This window comes from Martes martes (assembly GCF_963455335.1).
Source record: "Martes martes genome assembly, chromosome: 13".
Lineage (NCBI taxonomy): Eukaryota > Metazoa > Chordata > Mammalia > Carnivora > Mustelidae > Martes > Martes martes.
This window is the reverse complement of record NC_137901.1, coordinates 57966593-57989242: the sequence shown is the minus strand read 5'-3', so window position 1 is coordinate 57989242 and position 22650 is coordinate 57966593. Positions and strand designations below refer to the sequence as shown.

Genomic DNA, 22650 nt, shown 5'->3' with positions numbered 1-22650 from the left:
CATTCATCGCAGAACTCTCTCAGTAAACGACAAAACAAGTAAATATAGGCAAAAATATCTCAGGTGGAACACAAAAAGCACAAAGCACAAACCATAAAAGAACAAATTGATAAATGAGATTTCATCAAAAGCTAAACCATCTACACACCGAAAGAAAATTAAATTAGGAAAATTAAACAACTACCCACGTACTGGATGAAAATATTTGTAATATACAAATCTGACAAAGAATTAATTTCTTTAGAAAAAAAAGAATGTGTATACATACAACCTAGAAGGTACATATTATCTTACAAATCAATAAGACAAACCAATTAAAAAACAATGAGCAAATAATAACAGCAAGCAAAAGATACAGATACTTCACCAAAGAAAATACACAATCAAAAAGCACATGAAACAATGCTCAATATCATTATACTCTTTAAGAAAATGCAAGGTAGGGGTGCCTGGTTGACTCAGGCATTAAGCATCCACCTACAGCAGCTCAGGTCATGATCCCAAGGTCCTGGGATAGAGCCCTGCATTGGGCTCCCTGCTCGGTGGGAAGCCTGCTTCTCCCTCTCCCACTTCCCCTGCTTGTGTTCCCTCTCTTGCTATCTCTCTCTATATATTTGTTAAATAAATGAATAAATCTTTTTAAAAAAGAACATTAAAACCACATTATCTCCTACAAACCTACTACAATCACTAACATTAAAAGGACTGGCAGTACCAAGGGTTGACATGAATGTGGAGCAACTGGTATTCTCATCTGTTACTGACAGTAAGGTAAAACTGCAGTCACTTTGGAAAAGTACTTAATAGTTTCCTATAAAATTAACATACACTTTAAAAAAAAATTTATTTATTTGTCACAGAGAGAGAGCACAAGCAGGGGAAGCAGCAGGCAGAGGGAGAAGCAGGCTCCCAACTGAGCAAGGAGCCCGATGCAGGGCTCAATCCCAGGACCCTGGGATCATGACCTGAGCTGAAGGCAGACACTTAAATGACTGAGCCACCCAGGTGTCCCAATATACACTTTTATCACCTAACAATTCCACTTTCAGGTATTTACTCAAGAGAAATGAAAATGTAAGCACACACAAAGACTTGTCAATGAAAGTTCATAGTACCTTTATTTATGACAGACAAAAACTGGAGATGACCCAAATATCTATCAACAAGCGAAAATTAACAAATTATGATATATCCTGATGAAATATTATTCAGCAATAAAAAGGAATGAATTACTGATAGACACAACATAGATGAGTATCAAAAACAATGAATCGGGGCGCCTGGGTGGCTCAGTGGGTTAAGCCTCTGCCTTCGGCTCAGGTCATGGTCTCAGGGTCCTGGGATCGAGCCCCACATCGGAGAGCCTGCTTCCCCCTCTCTGCCTGCCTCTCCACTTACTTGTGATCTCTGACAAATAAATAAAAAATATTAAAAAAAAACAAAAAACAATGAATCAAAGAACCAGACACAAAAGAACACACACTCCATTAGTCCATGTATATGGAATTCTAAAACAAGCAAAACTAATCCGTAGTGATGGAACGCCAATCAAAGGTGTTGCTGGGACAGACGTGGTCAGCCAGGAGAGTAAATGCAAAGAAGTACAAGAGAATTTGGGGATGATAAAGTGTTCTACATCATGATCGTGGTGATGGTTTCACAGGTATTCACAACTGCCAAACCACAAAGAACTGTACACTTCCAACTGGGTGCATCTTACAACATGTAAGTTATACATCAATAAGGGGGAAAAAAAAAACAACCAAGCTTTTCAAAAGAAATTGACAAGCTGATCCTAAAATTTTTAGAAATGCACAAAACAGAACAGCCACAACCATCTTGGAAAAGTGCAGTTATTAAAGCTAAAGTAATCAAGATGGCATGGTATTGGAGTACAGAAAGACAAATAGGTTGGTGGAACCAAACAAAATTCTGAATGAGACCCACATGTGTGTAGTCAATTGATTCTCAATAAAGGTTCCAAAGGTATTCATGTGGGAAAGGAAAGTCTTCAACAAATGATGTTGGATAACCATATGGAAAAAAAGAGAAGCTCAAGCCACTCTGTCACATTTCATACACAAAATGTAACTCATTATAAATCATATACATAAAATTTCAAAGTTAATAACTGTAAAACTTCTTAAGAAAAACAAATTTTTGAGATATCAGACTAAGAATTTCCCAGTCACAACCAGAAAACATTAACTATAATATTAAAGATGGAAAAATCGGACCTTATGAAAAGTAAAACCTTCTGTTCATTAAAAAACACTATTAGGAAAATGAAGTCAAGCCAATCTTGGAAAAGACATTTACAGAATATATACCTGACAAAAAATTTATATCCATAATATATAAAGAACTCCTTACAATTCAATAATAAAAAGATAAACAATCCAGGAAAAAAAAATGGGCAAAATAGTTGAGAAAACAATAAACAAATAAAAATATATGACTGATCAAGAAGCCCATGAAAAAAGCTCCAACTCACCTTATCAAAAAACACCATCTAGAAAGGCTAAAATTTAAATGGAATGAGATCATTCCTAATGCTGGTGAAGATGTGGGACACTAGGAAGTTTTAATACATTGCTGGTGGGAATGTAAAATTTGACCTCTTTGGAAGTGTTTGGCAGTATCTCTTGTTAAATCCTACTATATTCCACTACTGAGTATTTACCCAAAAGAAATGGAAATATATCCACAAAGGCTTATGATCAGAGTAACTTTATTCATAAAAACTAGAAACATCTATATTTTCATCAACAAGAGACTAAATCAACTACAATATACTCAGGTTAGCATTTTTTTAGACATTAGCATTTTTTAGAAGGAACAAACTACTCATACACACAACAAAACATGAATTTCAAGTCAGCACACCTAGACACAAAAGATCACATAATGTATGATTCTGTTCATATGAAGTTCTGAAACAAGGAAACTTACCTCTGTCAAAAGAATTTAAAACTGTGGTTGTGGGGTTATGGGACATCAACAGGCACTAAGGACAAAATAGCAGGAGGAAATCTTCTGGGTTGACAGCTATGTGCCATATCTTAACAGGCATATGGGCTATATGTATGTACACATTTGTTAAAATTTAATAAACTATATATTTCATTGAATATCAATTATATCTCAATAAAATCTCTCAGAAGGGAGCAAGCCATGGATGCTATACATAGAGATGACTATGATCTCGAGCCATTAAAAAATACAGATCTTCCTTTTCGAATGTTGCTCCTCCCACCTCTACCATAAACATCCCACCACCCCGATGCCCCAAATGACTACAATAGAAATGTCTCTTTCAATCTTTCCTAAATGAAAGCCCGTGGCTGGTTCCTGTATAAAAGAGTAATTTCTCTCCAGAGAGAACTGCAGGTAAAAAAATGGTTTTTTTTCATCACCATAGTTTTTAATGAAGAAATTTGTTTAAATCTGTGAAGGGAAAAATGGGCATGGGATGGCAAAATCTTAGTAGTAAAGTGGTTAAACAAATTGAAAATACACAATAATGCACAATAATGAATAACTGAAAATGCACAATAATGCACACAAACATTAAAATATTAAAGTATGTATGTGGCATATAAAATACAGTACAGATGCATGAATTGCACTACACTAAAGGTAAAAGATGTTACTTCAGCAGTATCTGACAAAAAGCACTAAGTTAAAAGTGTAAAAAGCACTTTCACAGTTATAATTGAGGTAAAGCAAAAAAAAAAAAGAAGTTTCATAAAACTAGACTCAAACCTAACTAAGTGGCATAAAAACATTCAGTTTTTCTCCAAAGAACTAAGATATACATTATTCTTAAAAAAGTCTTTTCTGCTCAGGTACCAGTATTAATCAGTACATGTAATAAGAATCACTCACCCATGCAAAAGGACAAAGAAATATAAATAGAGAAGAAAGAAAGATTGCCAAACTCTCCCGAAATGAGCTTTCAAAGTAACTCCAACAATGGTTTAATGGTTTATTAAACTTGGTAATATCAACACAGAAAAAGACCCAGTCCAAAAAACCAATAACCTGCTGAACTAGTTTATAAGTCAAACAAATTCAGCATTTTATAAATATTCCTTATTAATAAATACCAAGCTAAAATTCATCAGAAGCAGTTTTTCCTTGTTTTTACAGTTTTTAAAAATAAGCTGTAAACTAAGACTCTCCAACCTAAATCTGTAATAAAAGAATCCAAATACTGGCTCATTAATATATTACATACTGAACCTCTACCCAGTATTAACCTATTATTTGAAAATGCCAAATTTTGTGAACAGTATCTGCACCCACAATACATTTTGTTTTTCAAATGAAGAAATTTTCTCAGAATTAAAGGACAAGAGTGCTCAGACCACAAAAGACCACTAAGCACCCCACACAATAAATGAAGAGACCCACACCAAGGCACATTAGGAAGTTTCAGAGCACAATGGGACAGAAAGAGGATACTAAAATAGATTCCTCCAGGAAGAGCAGTTACAAAGGATCAGGGACAATTTGCTAACAGGAACACTGGGAATTTAAAGACAATAAAGAAAACAGCTTCTAAACTCTGAAAGAAAATTAGTTCCAACAACCATTCAAGCATATAGGTAGAATAAAGAACATTTTTAGACACACAGTCTCAAAGAAGGTACTTCCCATACACTTTCTCAAGAACCCCAATGACTTGAGTGCAACCTTGGAAAGCAGCAAAGGCAGCCCCAGGAAAAGCAGGCCTGTGACCAACTAGTGACACGGTTCACAGTGACACAGGAGGAAGAAGAACTCCCGAGGACAATGGGATTTACAGACCTCTGACCATGTGGAAAAGAACAGTAAGATCTGGTGAAGAGCTGCTGGAGCTTTCGGAATAAATCTGTCATAGAACAGAACAGAAAAGGAAACTGAAAATAAGAGATAACCATTAACTGTTAGGAAAAGAAAAAAGTAGATAAGAAAATGAAACTATAGAGTAATAGCCTATTGCCTGGCTTGGCATTATATAGTATTTGTCCAGTCATCATAATGAAAACAATGAACACCGATTCAATCAAACACTATGACAGGCCTGACTGTATCAGAGGGCTAAAGGGAAAGAATTCAGGAAAGGCTATGAGACCTAAATTATCATCTACCGTAACACCCAGTTAATATGCCACCCCGAAAACTGGTATCTAAAAAAAAAAAAATAGGAGTTTTAGTACATCATTTAGAAATAAGGAAATACCAAAAAAAATAGCTAAAAGGAAAAAATTAAGACCGCGGGGGGTGGGGGGTGTACTAGAATGGGACAGGGTTTTACACTGTAAGTCTTTCAGTACTGCATTGGGGGGCCTTCAAGATCACCCCACAACCCACATAACTCGGCACAGAGTCATACTTGTGGCTGAGATTTATTACATGAAAGGATACAAAGCAAAAACAGCAAAGGAAAAGGCAAGTGGAGAGAAGTCCATAGGACACCAGGCTTAAGCTTCCAAGAATCCTCCTGCAGTGCTGTCCCAGAAACCAGCTGAATGCTCCCTTCCAGCAACAGTTAACATGTGAAGTACTGTCTGCCAGCAGCTCCTTAGACTGAGCCCAAGGTCTCTGTGGAGCCTACCATGTATCAGAATTCCAGACTCCCAGAAAGAAAGCAGCTATTCAGCAGAAATCGCACCGCTTTTACCAACAGTTGAGACACAGTATATATGAGACACAGACACTATTCTCATTTAGGATAAGTTTTACACACTGTAGGAAACTTAACAGTCAAGTTCTCCAAAGCCAGCCAAGGGCAGACTTTGTAGGCAGGTCTTCTACAGCCAGAAGTCTCAGCCTCCTGTAGTAACTCTACACAGAGTACTATTTGGTATCTTAAACTACCTTATGAATTTTTCTGATATAATCTTAAAACAAAAAACTTGGGCAACTGGGTGGCTCAATCAGTTAAGCATCTGTCTTTGCCTCAGGTCATGATCCCAGGGCCCTGGGATGAGTCCTGCATCAGGGTCCCTGCTGAGCGAGGAGTCTACTTCTCCCTCTACCCTTCCCCCCTCATGCTCACGCTCTCTCTCTCAAATAAATAAATAAAATCTTTAAAAAAACAACAACAACAAAAAAAAAAACTTGAGGGGCGCCTGGGTGGCTCAGTGGGTTAAAGCTTCTGCCTTATGCTCAGGTCATGATCCCAGGGTCCTGGGATCAAGCCCCGCATCAGGCTCTCTGCTCGGCGGGGAGCCTGCTTCCTCCTCTCTCTCTGCCTGCCTCTCTGCCTATTTGTCACCTCCATCTGTTAAATAAATAAATAAATAAAATCTTAACAACAACAAAAAAAAAACCCTTGAAAAAATCATGTCTTACCAAAAAGGAATACTGCCAATCTTATTTTAAAATCAAATAAAAGGGGCACCTGGTTGGCTCAGTCAGTTAAGTGTCTGAGAATGATTTCAGCTCAGATGATGATCTCAGGGTCCTGAGACTGAGCCCCACATCGGGCTCCATGCTCAGCAGGCAGTCTGCTTGAGATTCTCTCCTTCTGCCTCTCCCCGAACTTGCATGCATGCATGCACGCACGCGCATACACATATACAAACACACACTCTCAAATAAACCTTTAAAAGATTAAAAATAAATAAATAAAAGAAAAAGGGACTTCTCTTAAAATATGAATATTGTTGTCCAAGAAAAAAATTTTTTAAGTTTATAAACAAAATGGGACAGATATAATCCTTCAGATGAAGCAGATAAAGTTTAGAGGAGCTCATATCATCAACAGTGAAATTCCTTGCATGATAGTATGTTTGAGGTTTATGACCTGTGGCCACGAAATGCTAACTAGTATTCACATTTACAGGCTTGACAATAATTTCTCATGCATATCCCCAAAGACCAACTGCCATGCAATTCAGTTGTTATATAATTAGTCCTTTCAAATCTACTAACATTTGTTTAGGGCTGTACTTTAATAGAGACTTTACTCTTTATGTGAGTTGTTGTTTCTTTTCTGTACCCATCTTATATATTATCAGGCTTAATCTTTAGTTTCTCCCCTAATCCCAGGAGCTTATCCAAACCAATAAACATTTAATTAGAGTTGCATGTGCCACTCACAGAAATTCACTGAATGACATAATGATTTCATGTCTTCCACTCAGATTCCCAACATTTTCAGTGTCACTGACTAACACAACATACATAAGACAAAAAATAAATAAATAAAAATATACCTAAGCCAAGACATACGTGTAAAAGAAAATTTAAAAACGTAAAATTCTGAAGTTCACTACAGTGAAAATGGAAGTATGAATGCCTTTTCAATGCTGACATCTAACACACAACTAATGACAAGAAAACAAAAAGAAACCAAACTTAATTCAGGAAATTGACATAATGCAATCTGTAAACTCAATCTCCACATAAGACCAAAATCTGAAAAACATAAGAAACAGATTCAAAAATACAGAGAACAAAACTAATGGCTGCCAGACGGGAGGGGGGTGGGCGGATGAGCAAAATGAGTAAAGAGGAGTAGGAGGTACAGGCTTGCAGTTATGGAGTGAATAAACCACGGGGATGAAAGGTACAGCACAGGGAACAGAGTGGATGGCACTGTAATAGCATTGTGTGGTGACAGATGGTAGCCACACTTGTGGTGAGCACAGTGTAACATACAGACTTGTGGAATCATTATACTGATGAAACTAATACAGTATTTGTGTCAACTAGACTTCAATATCAAAAATAATAATAAAATAAAGAGCATAGTTTGAAAGTGAAAGTGCAAGTTCAGACTCTGAGGATTAGAATGTCAGGTGCCCTTAAGGTGCCCAGGTGGCACAGTCAGTTAAGTGTCCAACTCTTAGTTTCAGCTCAGACCATGACCTCAGGGTCCTGAAACTGAGTCCAGCATCAGGCTCCCCTCCCAGTGGTTGAGTCTGCTCCCCCTTACCTTGCCCCTTACCCCACTCATGCACTCTCTAAAATAAATAAATCTTAAAAAAGAAAGAAAGAGAGAGAGGGAGGGAGGGAAAAAGAAAGAGAAAAGAGAGAAAAAGAGAAAGAAAGAAAAGAAAAGAATAGAATAGACTAAACTAGAATGTCAGGTGTTAGCAAATGAGCAGCCAAAATATACAGGAAATAATTCCACCCTCTGCCTCCAAGGTGAAAGACTGAGAAGGACACAATTCAGTCCTACATACAGCTGTCCAAATGAAAGAGTATGTATGTTTATTAAGTATCAGGGGAAGACCCACACTAGACTATCGTCTTTAAACAAAATCAAAAGTGCTATCACTACCTGTAACTCTAATACAGAAGACAAAAAAGTTTTTTCATTTAAAAAATCGTAATAAATATCATTTGGTACTTACAGAGAAACAATATATTTAAAAGAATTTTTAAAGGGGCGTGGGGAGACAGGCCTCTTTCCTGCCACATTTCATAATCACATAATCTACTCACAAATAAATCTTAAATGAGAACTCAACCGGAGAATGAAAGGACCAAGAAACTTTACTTAACAGTAACTTTAAAAAAACACACACTATGGGGGGCACCTGGTTGGCTCAGTCAGTCAAAAGAGCATGCAACTCTTGATCTGGAGGTTGTGAGTTCAAGCCCCATGTTGGGTGTAGAGATTACTAAACAAAACAAAACAAAAATAGAAATAAAAAACAATAAACTTAAAATGCACACCATTGGTTACAATAGAAACTGGGCAGAAGTAGCTAGCCTATCGTTCCCAAACCGTGCACTGAGGCACCCAGAGCATTATAAGCCAAGTCATACAGGAGCCATGGGGTATTTTCAATTCGAGACAAACAGTAGCACCCAACATCTGTCAGACACTGTACAAACTACTAGCTAAAAGAAGTTCAATTTCAACATTAGGTTGAGAGATATTCTTTCCAATGACATATCTTTGTGAAGTGGGATTTGGGGGAATAGCTGCCACAATTTTTTTTTAAAAGTACCATGTGAAAACCAACACAAGACAAGAAATGAGAGTGGTAATGTCCAATCTGATTATAAAGTATTAAAATGTACAGTATCCAGCAGGCACAAGCAAACCATTAATTTTAGTTATTTAAGAGTGAAATAAAGATATTATTTTCTATTTCAATTTATATGTATTTTTTCAAAATGTCTACTAAATTGTCATGACATAAATACACATTTTTTTAAGTTGTGTGAACCTAACATAATACATGGAACTACTAGGTATTCCCATTAGGCTGACACCACGTCTAAGAGCAGGATACATATACACGATGAGGCTGAAATATCATGTCATTAAAGAAAGTAAAAAGTTATGAAAGATGCTTGGAATCAAGTCAAAAGAAAGGACTCAGAAGCCAACTAGAAAATGCCCCCTCTGGCCAAAAATTAATAAAATAATTGCAATGAACTAAAATATATCAAGTATATTTAAATCTCTGAGTTCATAATGATACTCATAAATAAAACTCATTGGTCACTTTGAAGGATGGTAGAGAACCATCTCATTATTTAGAGTAGCTGGTAAATAAAGGGGAAAAATTTATTCTGAATTTCCTATACAAAGTGTTGGTGCAACCAATTTCTTTTGATCAAAACTTTCCACCTAATAAACAAAGAAATGAAGGACTATGACCACTTAATCAGCAATTTAAAAATGGATACTAGCAATGATTTTCAATGGCTGCTAAGATCTCACACAAAAAAAGAAAGAAACCACACCTTAATGTGCTCTCTGATGGACTCACACACCAGCCTTGCAAAAATAAGCAAATAAAACCTTAATCATTAAGATTCAAAATTTATAGGGCATAAAATTTAGTTTCTTTAGTTAATACTTTACAAGCAAAAGAGAGGGAAAGGAGGGAGAGTGGGAGAGTGAACATAAAAATTAAGAGACTTAATACCAAAAATGAAAACAGACATAAAGGACTTCAATATAATGAAGGGCTGTTATGTACAAAGAACTCTTGAAAGTCAACAATATGAAAACAAACCAATTTAAAAATGGACAAAAGACCAGAAGACACCAAAGATGATATATAAATGAAAAACATGAAAAATGCTCCATATCATGTCATTAGGGAACTGTAAATTGATGAACCTGATAAAACTAATTTAGACTTTTTAAAAATTATTTTTCTTTAGGAGTACCTGGGTGGCTCAGTCAGTTAAACGTCTGCCTTTGATTGAGGTCATGATCTCAGGGTCCTGGGATGGAGCTCCACATCGGGCTCCCTGCTTAGGGGGGAGTTTGCTTCTCCCTCTGCCCCCTCCCCATTCATAGCCTGTCTCTCTCTCCCTCTCTCTCTCTCATATAAATAAAATCTTTTAAAAAATTGTTTTTCTTTAAAAAAATGTTCTTGTAACTATGTATGGTGATGGATGTTAACTAGGCTTCTTATGATCATTTTGCAATGTATACAAATATGGAATCATTACACCTGATATAAATACAACGTTATATGTCACTTATACTTCAACTTAAAAAAAATGCCAAAAAAAAAACCAAAGAAAGAAAAGAACCATACCTATTAGAATGCCCAAAATCCAAAACACTGACAAAACCAAATGCTGCTAGGGGCACCTGGGTGGCTCAGTGGGTTAAGCCTCTGCCTTCGGCTCAGGTCATGGTCTCAGGGTCCTGGGATCAAGCCCTGCATCGGGCTTTCTGCTCAGCGGGGAGCCTGCTTCCCCCTCTCTCTCTGCCTGCTTCTCTGCCTACTTGTAATCTCTGTCTGTCAAATAAGTAAATAAAGTATTTTTTTAAAAATGCTGGTTAAGGATATGGAACAAAAGGAATTCTTATTCAGTGCTGGGAGTCTGCTTGGGATTCTCTCCCCTGCCCTGTCCCTCCCCCGTTCCCCTCCCCCTCTGCCCCCCCACCCCATTTGTGCGCGCACACACACACACACTCTAGCTTTCTTTCCCTTGCCTTCTCTCTCCCCCCTCCCCCCCCAAAAAAGATGTTTATGGCAGCTAGCTTAAGAGAATTACATTTATTCATAATTGCCAAAACTTAAAAGCAACCAAGATGTCCTTTGGTAAGTGAACAATAAACTGTGGTACATCCAGACAATAGAACTCGGGGCTAAAAATAAATGAGTGAAATCTTAAATGGACAAAGAATTTTAAGTGCCTATTCTTAAGTGAAAGAAGCCAACCTTAGAGGGCTACTTACCGTACTGATTTCCTATTACATGACATCCTGGAAAAGGTAAAGCTATGGAAACTGCTAAAAGATCAATAGCTGCTGTGGCTGGGGGACAGGAGGATGCAGGGAAGGAAGAACAGAAATGGAACAAAGGACTTTTAGGGCAGTGAAAACACTGTATGATACCATAATGACAGATACATGTACGTCATTATATGTTTGTCCAAACCCACAGAATGAACAATACTAAGAGTGAGATTTAATGTAAACTATGGAATGGGTGATTATGATGTGTCAATGTAGGGTCACCAAGCATAACATGCACCACTCTGGTGGGGGGAGGGGGGATGCTGATAATGGGGGAGGCTATCCATGTGTGGGGACAGTGGGTATATGGGAAATCTTTCTGTCTTCTGCTCAATTTTGCTCTGAACCTAAAACTGCTTTAAAAATAGTCTTTTAATTAAAAAAAAGTAACATAAGGAAAACCTGAGGAAGCTAAATTTAATATCATAATATATTCTTTAATATACACTTAAATGTATATTAATACTGAAATACCAAATAAGAGTATTATTTAAATTTGGCAAATACCAAATAAGAATATAAATATATATTAAATATACATTTGAGACTATAATATACTCATAATATACATTTTCTTTTTAAAATTTTTTTTATTTATTTATCCATTTGGCAGACAGAGATCACAAGTAGGCAGAGAGGCAGGCAGAGAGAAAGAGGAAGGGAAGCAGGCTCCCTGCTGAGCAGAGAGCCCGATGCGGGGCTTGATCTCAGGACCCTGGCATCATGACCTGAGCAGAAGACAGAGGCTTTAACCCACTGAGCCACCCAAACACCCCTCATAATACACATTTTATTAAAATGCTAAACTTAAGTTGAAAAACTTAGTTGGTATCTGCTGCTTTTCAGTTGTTTGTTACCATACTAGTAGAATAACAAAATGGACTTCGATGAGTCTTTTCTCCAGTTTTATAGTCACGCTTTTGTTTCCTATAATTTTCCTAAGAAGAAATTCAAAAGTTCTTGATTCACTATTTCAACTTCAGAAAAAAAACTACTTAAAATTACCAACATCTTAAAACTACAGTTATAATTTACGAATCTTCCTTACAAAGTCTTCTTCCCAGTACAGGGAAGGTGAGCTTTCTTTCCTCCTCTTTCCCAGTTCTCTTTTTTCTCTTTAGTAGCTCCTTATCCAACTATATTTATCTAAAGGCACCCATCACTGACAGGTTGGTGAAAGATTCCTATTTATGAAAAGGTTAGGAAGAAAGTCCTGGGGGTGGGGGGGGTTGGGAAGAAAGAAAGTCCTGGTCACAGAAAACCACTGTTTCTATAACTGACAAACACACCCCATTTTTAAATAATGGCAATAGTATGCAGCTTTATTCTCAACCTGTCACAATATCTGCCTCTCGATTTGTAGTGGTTTTGAATTAATTTAACATTCAATTCCTAATGAATTGCCACACTTCCTCACATCACAGTAGTAGCTCTGTAAGCAATTTCAAAATGAGTTTTAATAGTATTTTTGTTTTCAATAACCTTTTATGTAAAGCCTCATTTTTAAATATTTGTAAAACTTTTCAAGGCAACCAATTTTAAGGACTTCTCTCAAATATAAATAGATCCAGTACTCGGCACCCACCAAGTGCTCAAAAAATAAAGATTCCCTCACTCCAGGTATTACAGCTGTTTAGAACAGTAGGGTGCTTGCATGGCTCAGTTGGTTGGGCAGCCAGCTCTTGATTTTGGCTCAGGTCATGATCCCAGGGTCATGTGACTGGGCCCTGCATAGGGCTCCTCGATTAGCGGGGAGTCTGCTTGGGATTCTTTCTCTCCCTCTCCCTCTGCCCCTCACCATTGCACGTTCTCTCTCTAAAATTAAAAAAAAAAAAAAATCTAAAAAAAAAAACCAAGAAACTGTTTAGAATAGAATGTGTACATATTTAGGGACACCTGGGTAGCTCAGTCAGCTGCGTGACTGACCCATGATTTCAGCTCAGGTCGTGATCTCAGGTTCATGGAATCAAGCCCTGAGTCAGGCTCCACATTCAGTGCCGAGTCTTTTGATACTCTCTCCTCCTCTGCCCCTCCTCCTGTTCACGTGTGCACACTCTTTCTCTTTAAAATAAGTCTTTTTTAAAAGTATACATACTTCTACATACATCTTCCTTTGTATGTGTATAAAACATCTCTGCAAGAACATACCAGAAAAGTTATTTCTTTGGTAGTATCTTTAATGGCTGAGAAAAACACTACTGTATTATTTGTCTCACCCAGGCCCCCTTCTCTCTGTAAGGAAACTGGGAAATACCCCGATAGAGAGATAATTTGATAAATAGGAAGCATATGGGCTCTGGAGTCTGAGAGATGATCTGGATTCAAATCGTGTGGAACAGAGCTATGCGTCTTGATTGAATGCCATCACCTTTTAAGGACCAAATTTCCTTATCTGTACAAAAGAATGTTGACATCTTAAAAGCTGTTGCCAAGATTTTTAAAAAATGAAATTTCTCATATACAGTAGGTACTTAGGAAGCAGTAATATTAGCCAATATTTAGTTGTGCTAAATACTATAGTTAAATACTATAAAAAAGCAAGGGCATAAAGATGTCCAGACAAAACTTGAGATTTTCTAAACTGTATTTCTCCCCCTTTTAAGACTATGAAAAAGGAAGCTTTCCCTGCCTTTTCTCTTTGATTATCCATTTCAAAACCCTTCATAAAATCTTAAGTACATTTTTATAACAAATTCATTAATACTTTTACTACAATCATTAACATTTTTTAAGAGATGTTGAGAGAGACAGCGAGCATACATGCACAAGCAGGAGGCAGGGGAAGGGAAAGGGAGAGAGTATCTCAAGCAGACTCCCCACTAAACACCAAGTCCAATGCAGAACTTGAGCTCATGACCCTAAGATCATGACCTGAGCAGAAAGCAAGAGTCGGACACTTAACTGACTAAGCCATCCAGGTACCCCATCATAAACAAATTTAAAAAGCCAAGAAGAAACTTGGAAAAAAATGCTGGCACTAGACACAGCAAATATTTTTACTGATTTATTTACTTGAGAGACTGCACAAATGGCGAGGGTGGAGAATATCCAGCAGACTCCCTGCTGAGCACAGAGCCCAACACAGGGCTCCATTTCATGACCCAGAGATCACCTGAGCTGCAGTCAAGAGTCAGACACCAAATCAACTAAGCCACCCAGGGGCCCCTAGAACATGACAAATATTTTATAGAATTTCCTTAAAAAGAAAAACAAAAACATGATAGGAAGTATAAACACAAAAGACACAAAAAAGACGTTTTAAAAATGGAGGTGCCTGGGTGGCTCAGTCAATTAAGCATCCAACTCTTGACTTTTGGCTAAGGTCATGATCTCAGGGTTGTGAGATCAAGTTCATCTTCAGGCTCCATGCTCAGGGAGTCTGCCTGAGAGTCTCTCTCGCTTTCTCTCCCTCCATCCCTCCCCATTACACACACACACATACACTCTCTCTCTCTCTCTTTCTCTCTCCCTCTCTAAGATAAACAAATAAATCTTTTTTTAAAAGTTATTTTAAAAATGAAAAAATAGAAAATTAAAGAGATGCTCTTAATCATAAATTTTCTGAAGGTGAAGAAGTCTAATACCCAATAATGGAAAGGTGTGAAGAAACACACGCCCTCATACACTACTGGTCAAAGTGTCAACTGATACATTTAAAAGGGCAACTTAGCAAAACCTACCAAAAATTAATATTCTTACCTAGCAATTCCAATATCAAACCTTTACCCTCAAATACACAAAATAAGCAAAAATGTAATTAAAGGGTAGTTACTGTAGTGTTTGTAACAGCCAAAAAAACTTTATTTATACTGCATCTCTTTAAACACCTAAAATCCTTGAAAAATAAAGTACTCTGAGAATATACTGATCCACTGTATGCTACATGAAATACGAAATTCACTTGAACTATACTAATAAAGGTAGCCTAAAAACAAGTGCAGTATAATAAACAGAGTAATGTCGGCAAAATGCTGGCATAAGAAACAGCAAACACAACTAAAAACTGTCAAAACCAACTTTTCAGACAACAGAAACTAACCAAAATTTTAAAGGAATCCAGGGTACTTTTTTTCAAGAAAAACAGCTAAACCTTGGTAAGAACATAGAGCTTTGTGGCATTTAACCTGCTCTCGTCGCTCTCATCCAATCGCTCCCCAGATCAGTGGTGGATATGAAAACAACAGCCCACATTCCTGATACTGGTACAGCAAAACAAACCTCACTTACAAACAAACTGAAATCATTTGTTTTGACCAATCTATGGCTCCCTGGAAGACATGAAAAGTCTTGGCTTAGGTCACCTAATGCTGCTAACTCAGACTTCCCACAAGCTAAAGCTACTACGGGACACAAAGGATGTTTGTCAAAAACACATACAAGCAGACGTTCTCTGTGCTTGTCGCCTGACCCAATGAGTAACAGTTGGTGTAAACAAACTGACCAAAAACCTTGAAAAGAAAGGCTGGGCAATGAGGTATTTTGAGAAATAAGGACCTTAAACAGCTTCAACAGATTCCTGGGAATCTAGGACACAACATGTATGCCCAGGGCTGTGCACATGCTCAGGAATTCTACCAGCCCTTGGTTGACAGTTTTTTTCTTTCAGTACTTTGACTGTGTCATCCCACCACCTCCTGGCCTCTATGGTTTCTAATAAGAAGTTGGAACAGTCAGCTATTAAATGATACTGAGGATTCCTGGTATATGAAGAGTCACTTCACTCCTGTTTCTTTCAAGATTCTGTCTTTGTTTTTCAAATGTTTGATTAAGATTCTCGATATGGATCTCACTGAGTTTATCCCACCCCATTAAGTCCCTATACTCTTACTTCTGGATGACCCTGACCTCTACACAAACAGGAAATTAAGGCTAACCAGAGTTGTAAAGTGGCTGAGTGCTGAAGGAATAAAATATTCCAACAGAAGCATAACACCCTTCTGAAGATACTGGGAGACATTTTTGGTACCAGATGTTTAAGGAAATACCTGTCCAATCATTAGCTGACACAACACAGATACAAACTTCAAGGGCACACATGACAAAGAATAGATACTTTACAAAATTAGTTCAGAAAAGTTCTTAAACTAACAATAGCTACAACAAGGAGCAACATCTCTGGGGAAAGAAGAGCCTAATTTCCATGGCTGCCATATAATGCTCAAAATGTCCAATTTCAACAAAAAATTACATGCATGTAAAGAAACAAGAAGGAACAGCCCATACACAGAGGAAAAAAGCAATCACTAGAAACTCTCCCTAAGGAATCCCAGACATTAGACTTATTGGACAATGACTTTAAATCTATATTAACGTTCAAAAGCAAAAGGAAATTATGTCTAAAGAAGTAATGGAAAGCGTAAGAACTCTGTCTCACCAGATGAGGACTATTAATAAAGAGACAGAAATTATTTTTAAAACAATCAAATAGAAATCCTGGAGTTAGAAAGTATAACTAAAATGACAAATTCACTATATAGGCTCAGCAGCAGATTTGAGAAGACACGACAAAGAACCAGTGATCTTAAAGATAAGTCAACTGAAATATGTCAGCCAGGGGATCAGACAGAAAAACTAATAAAGAAAATGTAAGAGAGCCTAAGAGATTTGTGGGACACCATCTGGCACACCAAGCATAATGGCAGTCCCAAAAGGAGAAAAAAGAGCAAAAATATTTGAAGAAATAGTGGCTAAAAACTTCTCAAACTTAATGAAATATATTAATCTATATACCCAAAAAGTTCACCAAACTCCAAGCAGGAGAAATTCAATGAAATTCATACTGAGGCATATCTTCATCAAACAGTTCAAAGACAGAGAATCTTGAAAGAAGCAAGAAGGAAGTGACTCATCACATACAAGGAGTCCTCAATATCATTAACAGCTGACTTCTCATCAGAAACCATAAAGGCCAGAAGGCAGTGGGATGACATGGTCAAAGTACTGGAAGGAAAAAACACTGTCAACTAAGAATCTTTATCTTGTAAAATTATCCTTCACAACTGAACGAAAAAAACAATACATTCTCAGAGAAAGAAAATCTGAAAGAATTCATTGCTAATGGATCTACCCCATAAGAAATGCTAAAGTTGAGTCCTTCATGCTGAAATGAAAGGACACTAGACAGTACCTTGAATCCAAACATAAAAATAAAGAACACTGGTAAAAATAACTACACAGGAGGGGCGGCTGGGTGGCTCAGTCATTGGGTATCTGCTTTCAGCTCAGGTCACAATCCCAGGGTCCTGGGATCAAGCCCTGCATTGGGCTCCCTGCTCCTTAGGAGGCCTGCTTCTCCCTCTCCCACTCCACCTGCTTGTGTTACCTCTCTTGCTGTGTCTCTCTCTCTCTGTCAAATAAATAAATAAAATCGTAAAAAAAAAAAAAAAAAGGTAACTACCCAGGAAAATATAAAAGATGTATCAATTTCAAAACACAGTACAAATGTATTTTCCAGGGCACCTGGGTGGCTTAGCCAGTTAAGTGTCTGACTTCAGCTCAAGTCATTATCTCAAGGTCCTGGGATCAAGCTCTGAATCGGGCTCCATGCTCAGCAGGGAGTCTACTTGTCCCTCTTCCTCTGCCCCTGCCCCCACTTGTGCACACATCCACACGCTCGCTCTCTCTCTCTCTCTCTAATAAATAAAATCTTTAAAAAAATTTTTTAATCTATTTTTTATTTGTATCTCTTTTCTCCTTTTTGATTTGAATGACAATTGCATAAAGCAACAATTTTAAGTCAGATGGGCATACAATGTATAAAGATACGGCTTGTGACAAAAGCACCATAAGGGGGAGTAGAGCTACAAGAGTACAGTTTTTTGTTTGTTTGTTTGTTTTTAGGAGTACAGTTTTTATACACCACTGAAACTAAACTGGTATTGATCTGACCCAGACCATTACAAATGAAAATGTTAATTGAAATCCCAGAGCAACCACTAAGAAATAACTCAAAAATATATAGTAAATAAGATATAAAGATTTAAAATAATACAGTGCAAAGAAATACAGAAGGCACTAATGGAAGAATTGAAGAATAAAAAAGATAAATAATACACAGAAGACAAACACCAATAGGGCTGAAGTTGCTCCTAATCAGTAATTACTTTAAAGGTAAATGGGTTAAATTCCCAAAATTAAAAGGCGGATAGTGGCAAAACAGATTTTTTTTTTTTTTTTTTAAAGATCCAACTATATGTTTCCTACAAGAGACTCAAGTTCTAAAACACAGTTGAAAGTAAAAGGATGGGGGTGCCTGGGTGACTCAGTTGAGCGTCTGCCTTCAGCTCAGGTCATGATCCCAGGGTCCTGGGATTAAACCTTGCATCAGGCTCCCTGCCCAGCACAGAGTCTGCTTGTCTCTCTCCATGTGACCCTCCCCCCTGCTCATTCTCTCTTACACGTGCACATGCTCTCTCTCTCTCAAATGAATAAATAAAAAATATTTAAAATTTATTTTAATTTAATTTAATTTAAAGAGAAATGAAAAGGATGGAAAAAGATACTTCATGTGAACAGTAACCAAAAGAGAGCTGGGATGACAGACTATACTAATACCAAACAAAATAAATGTTAGGACAAATCTATTACAAGAGACAAGAATATTATAGAATAATAAAAGGGTAGGTCTGTCAACAAGATAACAACTATATATGTACACGAACCTATTAAAGAACTCTAAAAGACATGGAACAAATCAAAACAAAACCTAACTAAATTGAAAGGAAAAACAGTTCAATAATAGTTGAAGACTTCAATATCCCCTTTCAACAATGGATAAACCAACTAGACAAAAGACCAATAAGGAAAGAGAAGACTTGAACGATACTTTGAAGAAACTAGACCCGACACTCCACTCAACAGCAGCATAATACAAATTCATCTCAAGCATACTTGGAACATTCTTCAAAACAGATCATATGTTAGGCCACAAACAAACCTGAACAAAGTTTATGAGACTGAAAGCACACAAGTATGTTCTCTGACCACAACGAAATGACACTGAAAATCAATAAACAGAAAAAAAAAATTAACAAACATTTAAGATAACATCTGACAAACTAACGATAGAAGGCAACTGATAAAGGGAATCAGTAAAAAACCCACAGTTAACATTACCGTTAATGGTGAAACACTGGAAGCTTTCCTCCTAAGACCAGGAACAAGACAAAGAGGTTTGCCCTTGCCACTTCTGTTCAACACCGAACTGGAAGTACAAGCGATGGCAATTAATCAATAAATAAAATGCATGCAGGGGAGCCTGAATGGCTCAGTCAGTTAAGCATCTGCCTTCAGCTCAGGTCATGATCTCCACGTCCCAGAATCAAGTCCCACATCGGGCTCCCTACTCAACAGGGAGTCTGCTTCTCTCTTTCCCACCACCCCTCCCTATTCATATGCATACTCTCTTCTTCTTAAATTTTTCTTAAAAAATAAAATAAAATGCATTCACATCAGAAAGGAAGAAGTAAAGGGCGTCTGGGTGGCTCAGTGGGTTAAAGGCTCCACCTTCGGCTCAGGTCATGATCTCAGTCAGGGTCCCAGGATGGAGCCCCACGTCGGGCTCTCTGCTCAGCAGGGAGCCTGCTTCCCTTCCTCTCTCTCTGCCTGCCTCTCTGCCTATTTGTGATCTGTCTGTCAAAAAAAATAAAATCTTAAAAAAAAAAAAAGAAAGGAAGAAGTAAAACTGTCTCTATTCATTCACAGATGACATGATCTTCCACAGAAAACCCAACAGAATCTACTAGGAAATTATTGGAGCTAATAAATGAGTTTAACAAAATTACAGGATACAAGATGAAGACAGAAAATAAACTCCATATCCACACACTAGAACAATCTCTTTTGCAGAAATGGAAAAGCTGATCCTCAGTTTAATATGGAACTGCAAAAAGCTCTAAATAGCCATAAAAAATAATAAAAAAGAACAAAGTAGGAAAAAAGCACACTTCCTGATTTCAAAAGGTACTACAAAACTAGAGTAACCAAAACAATGTAGTACTGGCACTAGTATAAACATTGAGACCTATGGAATTGATTGGAGAGTCTAGAAATAAATCCAAACATCTACGGTCAACTGATATATCAACAAGGGTGTCAAGACTATTCAATGGGAAAAGAATGGTTTCTTCAACAGATGGGAATAAACTACTGAATGTCCACATGCAAGGAAATGGACCCAGATCTCAAACCATACACAAAAATTTTACTCAAAATGAATCAACACCTAAATATAAAAACTAAAACCAAAAATTTTCAGAAGAGAGTACAGTGTTAATCTTCACATCCTTGGATTAGACAATGGATTCTTAGATATGACGCCAAAATCACGAGTAACAAAAGAAAAAAGTGGATAAACTGTATTTCATCAAAATTTAAAAACTTTGTATATCAGAGGGTATCATCAAGAAAGTAAAAAGAGAATCTAAAGAATGGAAGAAAATATTTGCACATCATATTCTAATAAGGGTCTAGCATCTAGAATATATAAAGGAACTCTTAAAACTCAATAGCAAAAAGACAAAGCCAATTTTAAAATGGGCAAAGAATTTGAATAGATATTTCTCCAAAGAATATAAACAAATGACCAACAAGCACATGAAAAGATGGTCATCATCATCATATCAGACCCACAATGAGATACCAATTCACACCCACTAGAATAGCTAAAATTTTAAAAGCCATAAAATAACAAGTGTTGGTAAAGATGTGGAGATACCAGATTCCTTACACTGCATAATGAAATGGTGCAGTTGCTTTGGGAAACAGTTTGGCAGTTCTTCAAAATGTTAATCGTAAGAGTAGCCCTAAGATCCAGCAATTCTATTCCTTGGTATACACCTAGGAGCAACATACAGCCACAGAAAAACGTGTACATGAATATTCATATCAGCATTATTCACAAAAGCCACAAAGTAAAAACAGCTCAAATAGTCACCAACTGACCAATGGATAAACAAAACATGGTGTAACCAGGCAACAGAAGATTATTTGGCAATAAAAACAAATGAAGTCCTGATATATGCTATAATATGGATAAACCCTGAAAACAGTACACTGAGTAAAGGAAGACAGTCACAAATGATCATCTATGTGATTCCATTCAAATGAAATGCCCAGAATAGGCAAATACAGAGGCAGCAGCAGATCACTGGCTGCTAATGGGTGGGAGGAGAAAGAATGGTGACTGATAATGAGTAAAAGGTTTCTTTTTAGAGGTAATGAAAATGTTCTAGTTTACTGTGGAGATGGCTGCACAAGTCTGCGAATATACTAAAAACCACTGAATTGTACAGTTTAAGAGGATGAATTTTACATTATACGAATTACATTTCAATTAAACTGTCATAAGAAAAAAAGCAGGCTCAAGTCTTTGTCATGTTATAAATCACTCTTAACCCTTTTTATCATCTGCTAACAACTCTTTCCATTATTCCCTTCACAGCTAAAATTTGTTTATTCTTGAACTAATCCACATTTACTTTCTTCACTCTCTGATCACCCAACAACTCCTCAATTCAAAGAAACGAGCTCCTTCCCTACATGGTAGCATTAGGTAGAATGTTACAAAACTGCTCTTACTTAGTTATCAGATTGAACAGACTCCTAATAATCCTTGTTTTACTCAAGTTCTCAGAGCATTTGAAGTACAGCTTCCTTTTTCAAAAATTTTTATGTTTTTCTGGAGAGCTGGTTGTGTAGCATAGGTTCCTTTTGAAATGATTCTATTTTGGCTTCTATGACATTTTCTCATGATTTCTCTGCATCTCTAAAAACTCGGGAATTTCCCTTCCCAGGTCTTCTTTCTCAATTTCACTGTAAATGTTCTCCATTGTCTATTTCCAGAACTATTCTCCATGGGTAAACTCTTCCTACATGTTATTATGTAAATCAAAGGTTTCAGCTACCACTTATAATACAGCCTGCTGACTCTCACAGCAAGACCTCTCTCTTCGACTCCAGATCCACACACCCAACTCTGTAGCTGCTTTCCACTTAGAAGTTTCATAGACAACTCCCATTCGATACATCCAAAAGCTAACATACTGTCCCTCCCCAAGCTTGCTCCTCTTGCTCAAGTCCCTGTCTCAGCACAGAGTTGATGCTTGAACAACATAGGTTTGAGCTGTGTGGAGCTATTCAGATGTGGTCCTTTTTCAATACAGTACTGTACTGTAAACGTATTTTCTCTTCCTTATGATTTAATAACATTTTCTTTTCTCTAGCTTTATTATAAGAATACATATAAAACACATAATATGTAAAATATGTGTTAATTGACTTTATGTTATCTGTAGGGCTTCCAGTCAACAGCAGGCTATTAGTAGTCAAGTTTGGGGGAAGTCAAAAGTTATACATGGATTTTAGACTGCAAGGGGGGTCAGTACCCCTAACCCCCTCACTGTTAAAGGGCCAACTGTACTCTACCACTGTCT

The 22650-nt window shown here is 37.1% G+C and overlaps 1 protein-coding gene across 3 annotated transcripts in view; it reads right to left on the bottom strand.

Annotated features, from left to right (window-relative positions):
- The window catches only part of RALBP1 (ralA binding protein 1), a 58453-nt gene that overhangs the window by 32183 nt on the left and 3620 nt on the right, over positions 1–22650 (bottom strand). Inside the window, exon 1 of one of the 3 annotated variants that reach the window (XM_080821378.1) lies at positions 19334–19421. The exons of the other annotated variants lie outside the window; for them this stretch is intronic. The gene's annotated coding sequence lies outside the window, so the exon portion shown is untranslated. Of the gene's footprint in view, positions 1–19333; positions 19422–22650 lie in introns of those variants that run through there. 3 annotated transcript variants of the gene reach the window in all.